This window comes from Schistocerca nitens, chromosome 8, assembly GCF_023898315.1.
Source record: "Schistocerca nitens isolate TAMUIC-IGC-003100 chromosome 8, iqSchNite1.1, whole genome shotgun sequence".
Taxonomy (NCBI): domain Eukaryota; kingdom Metazoa; phylum Arthropoda; class Insecta; order Orthoptera; family Acrididae; genus Schistocerca; species Schistocerca nitens.
In genome coordinates this window covers 315,887,336-315,904,874 of record NC_064621.1, presented here as the reverse complement: position 1 = coordinate 315,904,874, position 17,539 = coordinate 315,887,336, and positions in this window count along the sequence as shown.

The following is a 17,539-nucleotide window of genomic DNA, read 5'->3' as shown; positions in this document are numbered from 1 at the left end:
GGCCGGACGGTTCTAGGCGCTTGAGTCTGGAACCGCACGACCGCTACTGTTGCAGGTTCGACTCCTACCTCGGGCATGGATGTGTGTGATGTCCTTAGGTTAGATAGGTTTAAGTAGTTCAAACTTCTAGGGGACTGACGGACGTCCATGAAATTTCGAAGGAACAGACACTGCTGTCGACTGACAGACGTACTAAATTATGAATTACATTCGCCAATTGCGAACGCGATTGTACAACAACTACACCATTTACTAAGAACATATAAAAATTTGTACCCGACCGGGTCTCGAACCTGGATTTCCATTTTACGCGAGCATGCTTCCATGCATATCCGAAGGAACACTACATCGAAATATACCTACATCGTAAAATACACACACTGTCCCAGTGTATTTCATGCCAACGAAAGACAATATGATAAGGAAAACGATGTCTATCATCATGGGGGAATCATACCATTTGCAAACGAGTACTGGAGGACGTAGGAACTAGGACATACGGAACAGTGGGTCGGTCCTGGAGGCGTGCTCGGATGTCCGAAGTGGTTAAGTAGTGGATAAAGCGGGATATCCTGTCTAGAGTCCCGGTCCGACATGAATTTTCACACGTTACTAGTAAATCGTACAGCAGTTGCACAATCGCATTCATAAAGTAATAGCGAAATCCACTGCAAATACAGGGTGTCCGGAAATTGCCTTACTAACTTCTATGACCTTTAATGGGGATGAGTACATAATATTTGCAATTGGAACCCGTGTCCGGGAACGTACGGTTTCCGTTCTGTTTCGGTTCACATGTTCAACTCTTCCACTTGTGCTTGAGGAAATGAGTTAGGCGTGATGCAGTACAATCATTATGTAAACATTCGAAAGGAAACGTAACGAAAGATCCATTTCACACATAAGCACATTTGTTTCTATTAACAAATAAACATTACGTGTTTAAGTTATTCCAAAACGAAAAAGAACCCATGATACTGTACGTAGAGAAGAGTACTGATGTACTACAATAGCGGCTCTATGCGGCGACCACCATCATCGCTATTGTACGTACGAAACAAGTTCTGTTACACATTCTCCATCTTGCCTTCTGTCTCTCCGGTTTTTGGCGCAGCGCCAGAACTCGTGGCACCAGATTTTCCTCTGTCTCTACAGGAGTCTCGTCAATTAAACTTTGGATACGAATCGACGTCATCCTGTCTATCCTGCTTCATACCAGGACAAGCAAATGTAGATTTTGCTTCTTCCCTCAGCAGACGTGAACATGTTACACATCCTAATCTAGCCGTTTCCGGACGTGGGTTCCTATTTAAAATATTATATATTCGCTCTCCTCTACAAGTCCTAGAAGTTTCTGACGGGAATATCCAAACAACCTGTCTGTCTGTTCGGAAGAGTTATCACAAAAGTTTATCGTTTACCTTGTTCTGTCACCGTCATCTATGTTCTACTGCCACTGTGTCCATATCTTTCTCTCACACTGCCATTATATCCTTCGCACTTTTCATACCACAACTGTATTCCAGTATTCATTACTTTTCCCTCTCCTTCCCACTGCCTCTGACTACTTCCCCACAAAAAGGTGGATTTATGTTCGAATGCCAAAAGCTGTGGGAAAAATATTAAAGGTCTTGAGGAAGATAGAATGAGGCAGCTGCTACCCCACTTCACAGTCAGAGTCCTTTAATAGACAGGAGCATATGTGTCTTTTCTGTTCTCCGATAGAAACATATTTCCTCTACTACAGCATGTTACTCACTTGAAAAGACCCTAATTGTACAATAAAAAATTGATATTTTACTTACAGGAAATCTAAATAAGGAAAAATTATATAATTGTACGCCTCATACTTGATTTTACGTGTACAAAAATTTTGTATGTGTTTCAGTACTACATGGACAAAGGGTACTCAGTACTCTTATGTCTATGATGGACACACTTTATAGCATATTTCTCCATACTACATCTCTGTATAAACTACGATTTCGCCTCGCACCAAATTTTACGTGTATACATTTCGTATAAAAGTAGGGTAACAATGAACTTACGTATCTTGCGAACGGATAAAGACATAAAGAAAATTATCAAGTTTTTACGAGATCTGAATATTGGAATGACATCTTAAACATTTCAGCCATTTGATGTTCATAGCACCTTGGAATCCACGTCTCGATATTGGTACCCAAAAACAAGATTTTCGGATTTTATGAGAAACCACCCATGACCTAAATGGTGTCTCTATAAGCCCCTTATGGAATTCAGTAGACCACATCTAAAGCAAAACTATAGACCAATTTGCTCTATTTGGCTAAGATGGAGGATGTATGACGTATTCAAACTTTGACCCTGTACTGTGAGATGGTTACAGTAAGAAGACCCTTGTGTTTGGTAACAGAGAAACGAACGTTCACGCGGACCCCTAAGCACATACAAAAGACGATAGGGAAGCGTTAATTGATGAGCAGAAGATGCGAGGGAAACACGTGGATAAATGTAATGTGAATCCTCAAACCGCTTCGAAAATACATACAGATTGATCAGCCTGGACATTATGAAGACCTACCTTATAGCCTGACACAGTGGTGACGTATCTTGGCATAGATGCAATGAGGCCTTGGTAGGACGCTGGCGGATTAGGGGGGGGGGGGGCACCGCATCTCCATACACACACGTCGTCCAATTCCCTTATTCGGGGGAGAGGGGTAATGAGCTTTGACGCCACGTTCTATCGAATCTCAAATCTGTGCGATCGGCTTGAGATCTGGTGAGTTGGAGGGCCAGAACTTCAATAGCAACTCACCACTGTGCTTCTCGAACCACATCATCACTCTGCTGGCCTTGTGACATGGCGCATTATCCTGCTGAAAAATGCCACTACCGTCGGGAAACATGATCCTCGTGTGGGAATGTACCTCGTCTGCAACTAGTGTCCGATACTCCTAGTCCGCTATGACGCCTTACACGAGGTCCAATCGACTCGTATGACTGAGTCGGAGAGCATAATGAAGCCTCCAGCATCTTGTCTCAGTCCCACAATAAAAGGGCCAAGCAACTGTTCTTCTGGAATTCGACACATTCACTTCCTCCCAGTGGCATGATGATGGAGATATCGGGATTCATCGGACCATGGAACGCTCTGCAACTGCGCCAACATCCGGTGCCGATGGTCAATTGCTCATTTCAGCTGTAGTTGCCGATGTAGTTGTGTTAACATTTGCACATGCATGGGTCGTCACCTGCGGGGCCCCATCGTTAGGAGTGTTCGATTCACTGTACACTACCGGCCATTAAAATTGCTACATCAAGAAGAATTGCAGATGATAAGCGGGGATGCATTGGACAAATGTATTGTACTAGAACTGACATGTGATTACATTTCCACTCAATTTGGGTGCATAGATCCTGAGAAATCAGTACCCAGAACAACCACCTCTGGCCGTAACACCGACCGTGATACGCCTGGGTATTGAGTCAAACAGAGCTTGGATGGCGTGTACAGGTACAGCTGCGCATTCAGCTTCAACACGACACCACAGTTCTAAAAGAATAGTGACGGCGTATTGTGACGAGCCACTTGCTCGGCAACCATTCACCAGACGTTTACAATTGGTTAGAGATCTGGAGGATGTGCTGGCCAAGGCAGCAGTCGAACATTTTCTGTATCCAGAAAGGCCCGTACAGGACCTGCAACATGCGGTCGTGCATTATCCTGCTGAAACGTAGGGTTTCGCAGGGATCGAATGAAGCGTAGAACCACGGGTCGTAACACATCTGAAATCTAACGTCCACTGTACAAAGTGCGTTCAATGCGGACAAGGGGTGACCGAGATGTGTTACCAATGGCACCCCATACCATCACGCCGGGTGATACGCCAGTATGGCGATGACGAATACACGCTTCCAATGTGCGCTCACCGCGATGTCAACAAACACGGATGCGACCATCATGATGCTGTAAACAGAACCTGGATTCATCCGAAAAAATTAAGTTTTGCCGTTCGTGCACTTAGGTTCGTCGTTGAGTACACCATCGCAGGCGCTCCTGTCTGTGATGCAGCGTCAAGGGTAACCGCAGCCATGGTCTCCGAGCTGATACTACATGCTGCTGCAAACGTCGACGAACTATTCGTGTAGATGGTTGTTGTCTTGCAAACGACCCCATTTGTTCACCTAGGGATCGAGAGGTGGCTGCACGATCCGTTACATGCGGGTAAGATGCCTGTCATCTCGACTGCTAGTGATACGAGGCCGTTGGTATCCAGCACGGCGTTCCATATTACCCTCCTCAACCCACCGATTCCATATTCTGCTAACAGTCATTGGATCTCGACCAAGGCGAGCAGCAGTGGCACGATACGATAAACCGCAATCGCGATAGGCTACAATCTGACCGTTACCAAAGTCGGAAACGTGATGGTACGCATTTCTCCTCCTTACACGAGGCATCACAACAACGTTTCACCAGGCAACGCCGGTCAACTGCTGTCTGTGTATGAGAAATCGGTTGGAAACTTTCCTCATTTCAGCACGTTGTATGTGTCGCCACCGGCGCCAACCATGTGTGAATCCTCTGAAAAGCTAACCAGCCGGTGTGGCCGTGCGGTTCTAGGCGCTTCAGTCCGGAACCGCGTTACCTCTACGGTCGCAGGTTCGAATCCTGCCTCGGGCATGGATGTGTGTGATGTCCTTAGGTTAGTTAGGTTTAAGTAGTTCTAAGTTCTATGGGACTGATGACCACAGATGTTAAGTCCCATAGTGCTGAGAGCCATTTGAACCATTTTTTGAAAAGCTAATCATTTGCAAATCACAGGATCCTCTTCCTGTCGGTTAAATTTCGCGGCTGTGGCACGTGATGTTCGTGGTGTAGCAATTTTAATTCACAGTAGTGTATGTTTAGACACACTTGTACTTTGCCCAGCATTAAAGTCTGATGTTAGTTCCGTCACAGTTCACAGCCTATAGTACTTTACCAATCTGCCCAGTCTACGACGTCCGACATCTGGAACAGCACTATGTCTGGACGTGGTTTCGCGCTTTCGTCCGATCGCGTCTTGACTGTGGATGCACCGTGTATGGGTCAGCGATGCCATCGTATCTGAAGATTCTTGACGACGTACGCCATGAGGGTAACAGTCTGTCCACTGGTGCCTTTCGTACCAGTCCCATCCCCAGCCTGTGTGCTGAGGCAGGTTAACCACCGCTCGCCATCCGGCGGAAACTCCTCATGGTGCGACCGGAGTGTCAATTCCTTGCCAGTCCTACCTCCCTTGCGTACCCTACCGTTGCCCGACCGCCTATGGAACGTCTCTTGTCCAGTCGTCCCAGGGCAACGAGACCATTTGGGATTCGTGCCTAGCATTTGCTTGAGTCCCTTGGTGTGGAGCGTGTGGAACCCCGACTCCAGGATTTTACCCGCCTGCCTCCCTGGTTGCTCCAGAGGCCCAGCGTCCTTTTAGACTTGTCAGAGTACCGGAGGAGCTGCACTCCTTGCGTTTGTTTTTACCTCCTTATTTTACGATATTTTAAACCAGCATCCCGACCATGTACCAGTATTTACGAATGGCTCTAAACAGGGGGACTCTGTTGGTTGTGGTGTTGTTTTCCCTGATCGAGTCGTCAAGTTACTGCTTCCTGTGGCGTTAACCATCTTTGATGCCGAATTGTTTGCGATGTTTCGGGCATTGCAGCAGATGAGATGTGTTCCCAGTCGTAAGTTTCTCATCTGTTCTGACTCCCTGAGTGCCCTTCAGACCATGCAACACTTGTACCCAGCGGATACTGCTGTCCAGAACATCCACGATGCCCTACTCCACCTGCAACGTCAGGTGAAGGAGGTATGTTTCTGCTGGGTGCCGGGGCACATGGGTATTAGGGGAAACGAACTGGAGGATGTGGCTGCCAGAGATGCATGTTCCCTCCATCACGTTGTTGAATGTGCCTTCCCCCTCAATGCTCTTACATCCCTTTTGCGTTTTCGTGTAATGCGTAAATGGGAAGAGGAGTGTCTGGCAGTCGGTGAAAATAAGCTGCGTCTGGTCAAGGCCACCACGCGGCCATGGCGTACGTCCTACCAGTCATGCAGGCGGTATGACGTTCTCCTCACTCGCCTCCGCATCGGGCACAGTCCCTTAACGCATGGTGTTTTACTCCGGCGGGAGGACCCCCCAAATCTGCAGTGCTTGTGGCGTCCAGATTACTGTCCGCCACATTTTACTTGAGTGTCTTTTATTCTGTGACCAGAGGGCGATGGCTTCCTGGCCACCGGATTTGCCCTCTATTTTGCAACACGACTCAACGACTGTGGTTATGTCTTACGGTTTTGTGTTCTGTCCAGTTTGTTGCCTTGGATTTTAGGGAGAGGATTTTAATGTGCTGCTGGGTGACTGGCTCACCCAGGTTTTAGGTAAGAGGTCCGCCAGTTGTTTCACTTCGATTTCTCTTCTGTTTTCCTTTTTTAGGGTGCTTCTTCCCCTCTTGTTTTGGCTCTGTATGTGACGATTTGGAACTGCGTCAGATGTGTGTCTTTTAGCCGTTCTCCTTGTTCGCTGTCCGTCTTCGTCCCTTCACCGCATGTGTTCCTGTTTCTATGCGTTTGGGCGCTGATGACCACGCTGTTTAGCGCCCGAAAACCTCAAACCACACACACACACACACACACACACACCCTCGTTCAGCCACGTGTTGAAGACACTCACCACAGTAGTCTTTGGACAACTGACAAGTCTTGTAGTTTCCAAAATGCTTGTCGCGAGCTTCTGGGCGATGCAATCTGGCTTCGGTCAAACTCAGATACATCGCGGGCCTTTCCCATTTGGCAGACGGACAGCACATTCACTGATCGACGAGCACCATGTGTGTATCCAGCTAGCAGTCATTCCTCGCCAGGTGACGCTGCTATCGCCGACAGATTTATATCGATAGTAGGTTGGTGATCTTCATGTTCTGGCCGATAGTGTATGTCTCTCCGGAAGAATTACCACAAAGATTTGTCGTATCCCTTGATGATATAGAGAAAAGGTGTTAAGTGTTTCACTATGACAGGCATTTGCGGACGATGACAGAGAAGCTTTAATGGATGTGCAACAGATGCAAAGGACCGGCATAGATAAATGAAATGTAATGCAGAAACTGCTTCGAAAACACGTTCTTTCTGCTCCAGAACTCTCTCTCTCCGCCGGATTATTAGCTAAGGTTCGAGTATACAAATAGGCTGCACTTTCCGAGTTCATTTCCAGTGATTTACGAAGCCCATCTAAAATGCGCAGATGTCACAGTATTAATATTCCGTCGCGCTCTTATCCCTTTCCATAATAATTACCGCGCGGCGCTCGGCTTGTCAGTAATTAAGCCATTCGCTTAATTAGCAACACCTTGCGGGCCCACACCGCGGCGCCACCGCCTAAGCCCCAATAATCCCCGGTGGGCACACGGGGCGTTCCTCGGCAGGAGCGCCGCGACCGCAGCGCCATCTGCGCCCGACGCCAGATTGAGTGCCGGCGTTAGCGGCGGCCGTCTGGACGCAGGCCGGTCGGTGGACGGCGCGGCGTGGGTCACCGCCGCCGAGTGAAATTTCACTTAATCTGAGTTATCCCGTGCGACAGTGCGCGGAGGGCCCCTTTCATGCCGCACTCCACGCTGTCCCGGATACCGCCGGCACCTCGTCATGTAATTTACTGCGCGTAATTGCTGCGCCTCTGTGCGGATTATGGGCGGCGCCACGCAGCGGGGGGATTAACTGCAGCTCCGCGTTTGCGACTCTGGGGGTCCCTGTAGCCGCGCAGCTACTGCGGACTATCGGAACCGTAATGAGCAACAAATGCGCGCGGTTTCCTGTTGCGCCCGGAACAAGTCCGCGTGTGTAACGGCGTGAGCTTCGTCGGGGGTGTTGAGAGCTGCTGGAACGGCCGTACTAGGCGACCGAAATTGGATATCACGGTGCGCTTTGCTGTTAGCATAATCCCTAGCGGCAGTGGAGGACTTTGCGGTCTGACGACTCGGAATACACGTAGGCGAGGCCACCGAGCTCCCTGCGTGTAGAACACCCGGTGAGATAACTGCGGTAGGCTGTCTTTGCAAGATTCTCTGCGTCGACAAGATCGCGACCACGATCGTGCGTAGCCACCATCTACATGGATGCAGGCCTCGCTTATCACTGCTCACCTGTGACCACCACTATTTTCGACAGTCGAGAATCGGTGGCCACTGTCATAATACTGTATTTCCCATTGACTTCACCTGTCACAGAAGTAGTATTTAGACATAGTTGTTGTAAAGTTAGGTTTGCGTTTGTCAGATAATTGCGAAATTTAAAAATACAAAAGCTAAATGGATTTCAAATTTAATTTCAGTAAAGCATTTGGCCCTTTTGGGGCACCGTCGGATTGGCAACAAACCAAGAAAACAATACAGGATAGACGGAGAGACATGGTCCAATCTTGTACGACTTTGCTACTAAATACTGCTTAACGCTTATTATCACTGCAAGAGAAACTGCACATGCAACCCATCCGCGATGAGTCATATGGAATAAGAGGTGTACCTAGATACAAGAAAGAAATTACGACAATAAGCTACCCAGCGTAAGGAGATGGGAAAGTTTCAAAAACTCTTTGTTACCTTAAGCACACGAGCAGACACGACCAGGGCAGCACAGCATAGGGCCACGCTCACAAACGTTCAAACGCGGTATCGGCTGTGCACCTTTATTCAACAGTTACGTCTAGTGCTCACACAGATATGATTACGACAGTCTACAAAACACACACTGTGCTAGTGTGGCAAAAGAGAACTAGATATGCGCAAAACTAGCCATAAGTCTCGTACAAGAGTATAAAACTATGTAAAACAAATAAAGGAAAATGCATATATGCAAATCATAAGAATTCATATAAATTACGTAGTACTAAGTATATAATAAGATGCTCAGACACGAACAAAAGAAAAATTTTAATGGATGGTAGCATGGTGTACAGCGTTTGAAGTATGTCATTAAAGCCCAGTAAACTCTAGTAAATTGGCTACATTTTAAAGTGCATGCCCAACTCATTTATTCATCAACCAACAAATTGCAATATCAAACCACCCGCATCAGGAGTTTCAAAAAGAAAAATCTATCCTTAGACATTACCAAAATACAAATATAAAAAATCAAAAAATGTAAAACACAAAATATGTCACATAAAATCAAGTAAAATAAGCCCCTAAAACACCCCGTAACAGTCCTCCCCCTAACGTTTCTTATACCAAAAGGGCAATATTAAAATAAAACTGTGGTGTGAGAAGCCCTAAAAGAAAAACCGAAAAGTATCAATGCAGCAACACTGTAAAAACCAGTAAAACTGAATTGTAATACACTTGATTTTAGTAATCAGTTGATCGTTCAGCAGATTCTCCCCATCAACCTCGTCTCTCCCTCTGTTTTATTCTTAAGTGAATCTTTTCTTGTTTTGTAAACAATCTATGACGTCTCAGATGGGCGAAACACTCTTCTGCAATGAAATAACATTGCAGCTCACACTATTTTACTAACTGGAATAATTCAAAACGATTGTTGTAGCATCTGGGCTGAATGGAATGGAATAAATTTAAATAGAAAACTTTAATTTTTCTGTCGAAGAAATGAAGCGGTGTTCATGAAGGTCTGGCGACGGTAGTAGTCATACTCTACATATTCACCCCTCATCCTTCAGTGTAACACTGTTGCTTCCTGCCCAAGGGTGACTTCACGGAAACTTTTTTTTTACTAGCATTTTGTCTGTTTAGAATATGTCCCATCATGAAATTCATCTCCACGTCCCTCTGAAAACGCCTTCTGTGCAATATTTTCTTCTTTCGACGTAAGAGGAACAGATCACTGAGAGGTATGCCCCGATCTGTTGCAGAGTTTTGGAGCATGTTCGGTGCTCGCATAATATTAAATTTCAGGATACTTAAGTATCTGCCCTGTAGGAACCAACGTGGGTTCCGAAGAAAACTACCGTATGAGACCTACCTCGCTCCGTTCTTCCATGAAACCTTCATAGATTCCGTGTGCCTTAACGTCCAGATGGCATTCGGTGCACATTTGCACTGAAGCCTAGTGAACGACATACGAGTGTGCGGGATATCCGACCAAATGAGTGACTGGATCGAGGAATTTCTTGGAAACAGGACACAATGCGCTATACTGATCGGAGAGAAATCTTCAATTTATAGATCCTGGGAGTGTTACAGGATTATTGCTTATCACAGTACATACGAATGGCATAAAGTAACGTGGGAAGTACGATGAGACTTTTTGGGGATAATGGTCTTGTATACAGAAAATTGTAGCGAAGTGTGAGAAGATCGGGCGAAGGTAAACGCTTGGTGCAGGAAGCGGCAGTTGACCTTCAACATAATGAATATATAGTTACAAAGACCCTTTATCGTATAATTATACGACTGCAGAACTATCAAAGAAGCAATTAGATAAAATGTCTATAAGCAGACATGTAGAGTGATTTGGTGAGGAACTACCAATAAAAATTAATACTTGTTAAGACACATGCTGGAAGGGCTACAATAGAAAATTAATCCAAAAACGAAGGAAACAGCTTACAAAACACTCATTCAACTAGTAATGGAATATTGCTCGCCAGTCTGGGATATGTACCAGACAGGTCTGCTAACAGTAGATAGAGACAAAATCAGTCCAAAGATGAGCATCACGTTTTGTTACAGGTTCAATTAGTACGCGCAAAAGCAACAAGGACATGTTCAGCCTACTACTGTGGGAGGCGCATCAGGAGAGGCGTTCTACATTAAGAAGTGAGTTACTGTTGAAATTCCGACAAGTGTCGTCCAATATATTGCTTCCTGCTCCGTAAATTTCGCAAGAAAATATAACGAGGACATGAGTAAAAAGATACGAGGCCACATACAGGATTACCAGCAATCGGCGTTCCCGCGATCCATTCGCAGCTGTAACAGGAAAGGGGAAATGTGATAGAGCTACACGAAGTATCTGGCACCATATACCATACGATGGCTTTTGTGGTAAGCATGTACATGTAGTTGAAAATTTGATAGCTCACAGGGGCAGTACGTACGAGTGTGCCCTATGAAAATGTACAGGGGCGCTGTCGTGAATCATAGACACGTCATTTGATAGCGACCGGAAACACTGCCTTTTGGCAGTCCTTCCTTAACCTCCCTTACGAACGTAATCGATTAGCAGCAATCATGCCATTCCCAATAATTACTCAGTTTCCCACTGTCCGATGGTTGTTGGATTTTAATCTTTTATCGGTGATTGTGAATCGTAATTGTTTACACTGCTTACTGTTGCTACTTGGTCTGGGATTTGTGATGATACACCCATCTTTCGTCCATGGTGATGCTGAAAACTTTAATTTTCCGTTTTTGATCTCATGTAAATTCGATGTTGATTACCGATTACCAGACGTTAAGGACTTTTTTTACATTCGTATGTTATTTTCGTACAGTCCCCTAATTCACGCTTACTCTATTCATTTATAACTGTGTCATACGTTCTCCAGATATTAGAAATGCACCTCAGGTGCAACTGTAGAATTCAATTCTTACCAATGGAAGTGTTTCAGTTTTATGTTTGACGTGCTGATGTTGATATACACACCTGGAAATGGAAAAAAGAACACATTGACACCGGTGTGTCAGACCCACCATACTTGCTCCGGACACTGCGAGAAGGCTGTACATGCAATGATCACACGCACGGCACAGCGGACACACCAGGAACCGCGGTGTTGGCCGTCGAATGGCGCTAGCTCCGCAGCATTTGTGCACCGCCGCCGTCAGTGTCAGCCAGTTTGCCGTGGCATACGGAGCTCCATCGCAGTCTTTAACACTGGTAGCATGCCGCGACAGCGTGGACGTGAACCGTATGTGCAGTTGACGGACTTTGAGCGAGGGCGTATAGTGGGCATGCGGGAGGCCGGGTGGACGTACCGCCGAATTGCTCAACACGTGGGGCGTGAGGTCTCCACAGTACATCGATGTTGTCGCCAGTGGTCGGCGGAAGGTGCACGCACCCCTCGACCTGGGACCGGACCGCAGCGATCCACGGATGCACGCCAAGACCGTAGGATCCTACGCAGTGCCGTAGGGGACCGCACCGCCACTTCCCAGCAAATTAGGGACACTGTTGCTCCTGGGGTATCGGCGAGGACCATTCGCAACCGTCTCCATGAAGCTGGGCTACGGTCCCGCACACCGTTAGGCCGTCTTCCGCTCACGCTCCAACATCGTGCAGCCCGCCTCCAGTGGTGTCGCGACAGGCGTGAATGGAGGGACGAATGGAGACGTGTCGTCTTCAGCGATGAGAGTCGCTTCTGCCTTGGTGCCAATGATGGTCGTATGCGTGTTTGGCGCCGTGCAGGTGAGCGCCACAATCAGGGCTGCATACGACCGAGGCACACAGGGCCAACACCCGGCATCATGGTGTGGGGAGCGATCTCCTACACTGGCCGTACACCACTGGTGATCGTCGAGGGGACACTGAATAGTGCACGGTACATCCAAACCGTCATCGAACCCATCGTTCTACCATTCCTAGACCGGCAAGGGAACTTGCTGCTCCAACAGGACAATGCACGTCCGCATGTATCCCGTGCCACCCAACGTGCTCTAGAAGGTGTAAGTCAACTACCCTGGCCAGCAAGATCTCCGGATCTGTCCCCCATTGAGCATGTTTGGGACTGGATGAAGCGTCGTCTCACGCGGTCTGCACGTCCAGCACGAACGCTGGTCCAACTGAGGCGCCAGGTGGAAATGGCATGGCAAGCCGTTCCACAGGACTACATCCAGCATCTCTACGATCGTCTCCATGGGAGAATAGCAGCCTGCATTGCTGCGAAAGGTGGATATACACTGTACTAGTGCCGACATTGTGCGTGCTCTGTTGCCTGTGTCTATGTGCCTGTGGTTCTGTCGTGTGATCATGTGATGTATCTGACCCCAGGAATGTGTCAATAAAGTTTCCCCTTCCTGGGACAATGAATTCACGGTGTTCTTATTTCAATTTCCAGGAGTGTAGAAGGGTACGAAATAAGTGTTCGACAGTGTAAAATTCGGCAAGATGTTCGCAATTCTAAGAAAAAATTGGGTGTACGCTGTAAGGAAAGACGGGTAAAATGCAACATGTATATGAACAAAGAAGGAAAAATAAAACTGTAGGACCAAGAACGAAGCTTTCGGATTAAAAGGGATTCATGACAGGAATGCAGTTTTTGTCCCCTACTGTTCAATCTGTAGATCAAAGAGGCAATGCCGGAAGTAAGATAATTTCAAGGGTGGGATGGAAACTCAGGGTAAAAGAATGTCAATCATAAGTGAGTAGTCTAATGAGTAAAAAATATGGAGTGTACAAAACATGGATTGAGAGTAAACTGGAAAAAGACCAAAGTAATGAGAAGCATGAGAAATGAGACTAGCGACGAACTTAAGATCACAGTTGGTGACCACGAAGTAGAAGAAGTTTAGAAATTCTGCTATCCTGAAAGCAAAATAGCCTATCAGCGACGAAGCAAGGGTGACATAAGATGCCGACTAGCATAGACACAGAGGATTTTCCTGGCGAAGAAAAGGCTACAGGTGTCAAACATACGTCTTAATTTGAGAAAGGAATATCTGAGATTGTACGTTAGGTGCACAGCATTCTATGATAGTAAATCATGGGGTGCTAGAGATGGGAGCAGAAGAGAATCGAAGCGTTTTAAATGTTGTGCTACTGAATAATATTTGTAAATTAGACTGACAAAGAATTACGAGATTTTCCAGGGATCGTGAAGAAAGGAACGTATGGAAAATACTGTTAAGAGAATGTGACATGGTATAATGTTAAGAAACAAAGTAATAACTTCCGTAGTATTGGAGGTAAGTGTAGAGGGTAAAAACTGTAGGGGAAGAGAGAGACTCGAAAGCTTCCGGCAAATAATTGAGATAGGTTGCAATTGCCACTCTGACATGAACACACCGGTGCATGAGAGCAATTCGTGGCGGGACGTATCAATTCAGTCAGAAGACTGATGATTCAGAAAAAGGGTGGGTGGGGGGTATTGGGGATGAACAGTCTATACCTATGATATCGGTACCAACAGCATACATTCAATTACTTCATGATGTAGAGATTTTAGAGCATCGGAACGGAAATACGATTGGGGTGGGTGTAAATTACAGCCTTTCGACGTTTTAAGTCCATGCTGCCTTCGTAGTAGTTTCAGGAAACACAAGCAAAGCAGTGAGAACTGAGCACTGTAATGAATATACCAGATATTAGTGACCAAGCCATTGTTTCAAAGACATTTCACAATATTTGCTAAGCTAATTTTATCCTACTTATCGAGACCAAATACCTACCTGTGGTAAAAATTTGGCTTTTGTGGTTCCCTGTTGATATACTACTACAACTGATACAATGCTTGCTCATTATTTACCTAATGTGCCTCGGGTCGATGTAACTGAAACGCAGCAACAGAGTTATACGTTTCCATTGCAACAGCTGCAATTGATTTACAACAATAAGAGGAAATCCTCCGACCGTTCCCGCATGTTCGTTAAAATTTTAGAGTAAATTCAACAGAGTTTTGCACGAAGTCCACCGAAGCCAACTCATTGCGCCAGGTGAGAGTTCGCCATTCCTCACGTACGATCTCGCATGTTCTGCGGCAGCGTTTGTGTTTCACACTATACGCAATGTAGTTGCTCAAAATCCTTCATGGCGATGACAAAAACCAACGTGTACCGTTCTGTGATTTCATTTTGGCCTTGGAGATAGAAGTACTCATTCCCTTTTACGGTTACTCTCCGGTGTTGGGGCTACGTTGCATTTAAACGGAAAATGAATCATCACAACAATCTAGTAACGAAAATACAGCAGTCGCGTATCACAGTCGAGCACGACAGAGACTCCAAAGTTAATTTGCCGAGAAGACGACTGATTATAGGCGTCATGTACGTGGTTTTGCTGGAGATCTGACTTTTTCCATATTTACGAGAGAATACAAGAAAACAGATTTTGCAACAGGACTGAATACCACCACACAAGCACCCGCATATAAGAGCATGTCTTAACTATGGGTTGCCTCAACGTTGACTCGGCCTTGAGACTCGCACCGGTCTTACTTTCTAGAATTGTACTCCGAGATCGCCTGATCTCACGGCATATGATATTTTATGTCGGTATTTACTTAAGGCTAAGTATATGCCCCTTCCTTTCCACTTTTTTGGCTGAAATGGATCGCGGCATAACAACAACTACGTATATTTCGGTCGTGATTGCCTAGTATCGGAAGAGTTTCACTGTAGTATGGATGTTCGTCGCCCGTTCGGTGGAGGTCACGATGAACTTTTGTAGAGGGTGAATGAAAACTTTGAATACTAGATATAGCTGTAAAGAATATAAGGTTGTATGCGCTTGCATGGGAAAGACAGTTTTGGTTCCACTCCTGTGTCAATCTCTTCTTTCCAGAAGAGCACTTGCACCTTATCTGAAAGTTATTTTGTAGCTGTACTCGAGTCTATGGTTCTCCTACATGTTTTGCTCTCTACTGTTCCCTCCAGTACCGCTGAGAATATTACCTAAACCGTTAACAAACCGTTAACAAAGTCCTGACACTCTATCACTTTCATCAGTGTTATCCGCATGTTCCTTCCATCGCCGATTCTACTGAGAACCTCATAATTCCTTGTCAGACCACCTGATTTTCAACATTCCTTTGTTGCACCATATCTAAAGTGCTTCGATATTCTACTGTTCCCAATATCCGACTATCCACGATGCAATACCATACGAAGTAGTGCTCCAATTAGGGCCTATGTTTGGCACTGTAGCCTTATCTTGGTTAGGAAAGGCCGCTTTTTTTATCCTCGTTTCTTCCCCCGTCATGCTTCCAAGACAGAAGAATTCTTCAACTTCCTCTTCTTCATCAACACCAATGTCAAGTCTCTCGCTGTTCTCATATCTGCAACTCCTCATCACATTCGTCTTTTTCAGGTTCTCTTAATCCATGCTCCCAGTGCATGTTCTGCACTCACTACACTGTTCGCTCCATTTAACAGATCCCGTAATTCCTCTTCACTGAGAATAGCTATGCATTTAGCGAATCATATCATTGACATCCTTTCAACGTGAATTTTAATCCCCCTCTTGAACTTCTTTTATAATTTTTGCTAATGCTTCTTCGACGAACAAACTGAACAGTAGGAGGCGAAAGACTGCATCCGATCCTACACCCTTTTCCATTCTAATAGTTCCCTTTTGGTTCTTGTAAATGTTGCGTACTATCCATAATTCCTTGAAGCTCACTTTCAATTATCTCAAAATTTCGATCATCTAGCGCCATTTCACACGACAAATGCAATGTATGTCGATTCTCCTTCACTTTAGCGTCACCTATTTAGTCCGAACTATCTCACTGATGTCTTTAAGTCTCCTAAAGCCAAACTGATCGGCATTCATCCGATCCGCAATATTCGTTTTCGTTATCCTGTATATTACGTTATTCCGTATAAATGTTTTATACGATAGTTTTCACTTGTACATGCTCTTGCTATGTTTGTAAACTTGTGAAAAACAATTTTCCGCCAGTTCTACGGTAAGTAGCACAATGAAACTATAGATTCTGCAGACTATTCTTACAAGCCGTTTAGTTGCCATGTTACCACAACAATTTTAGGTTTTCTAATGGAGAGTTATGCCTACTGTTTTATTTGATGGCAAGCCTTCCAGAGGTCATTTGAATTATAATACGCACATCAAAAAAAGATTTGCATCATTTGGGTTCCAAGAGCTTCGGAACCTGTACAGAAAATTGCAATAGAAATCAACATAAACATCATTTCCTCCCATTTCATTGCTCATGAAAACCACACATTACGTGATGTACCACCACACAGCGAGACCTTCAGAGGTGGTATTCAAGATTGCTGTACACACCGGTACCTTTAATATCCAGTAGCACGCCCTCTTGCACTGATGCATAACTGGATTCGTCATGGCATACTATCCACAAGTTCATCAAGGCACTGTTGGTCCGGAATGTCCCACTCCTCAACCGCGATTCCTCGTAGATCCCTCACAGTGGTTGGTGGGTCACGTCGTCCATAAACAGCCCTTTTCAATCTGTCTCAGGTATGTTCGATGGGGTTCATGTCTGAAGAACATGCTGGCCACTCTACTCGAGCGATGTCGTTATCCTGAAGGAAGTCATTCACAAGATGTGCACAATGAGGGCGCGAATTGTCGTCCATGAAGACTAATGCCTTGCCAGTATGCAGCCGATATGGTTGCACTATCTGTCGGTGTATGGCACTCATGTATCGTACAGCCGTTACTGCATCTTCCATGACCAACAGCGGCGTTTCGGTCCCACATAATGCCACCCCAAAACAGCAGGTAACCTCGACCTTGCTGCACTCACTGAACAGTGTGTCCAAGAGCTCAGCCGGACCGGGCTGCCACCATTCACGTCTCCGACGAATGTCTGGTTGAAGACATATGCGACACTCATCGGTAAAGAGAACATGATGCCAATCCTGA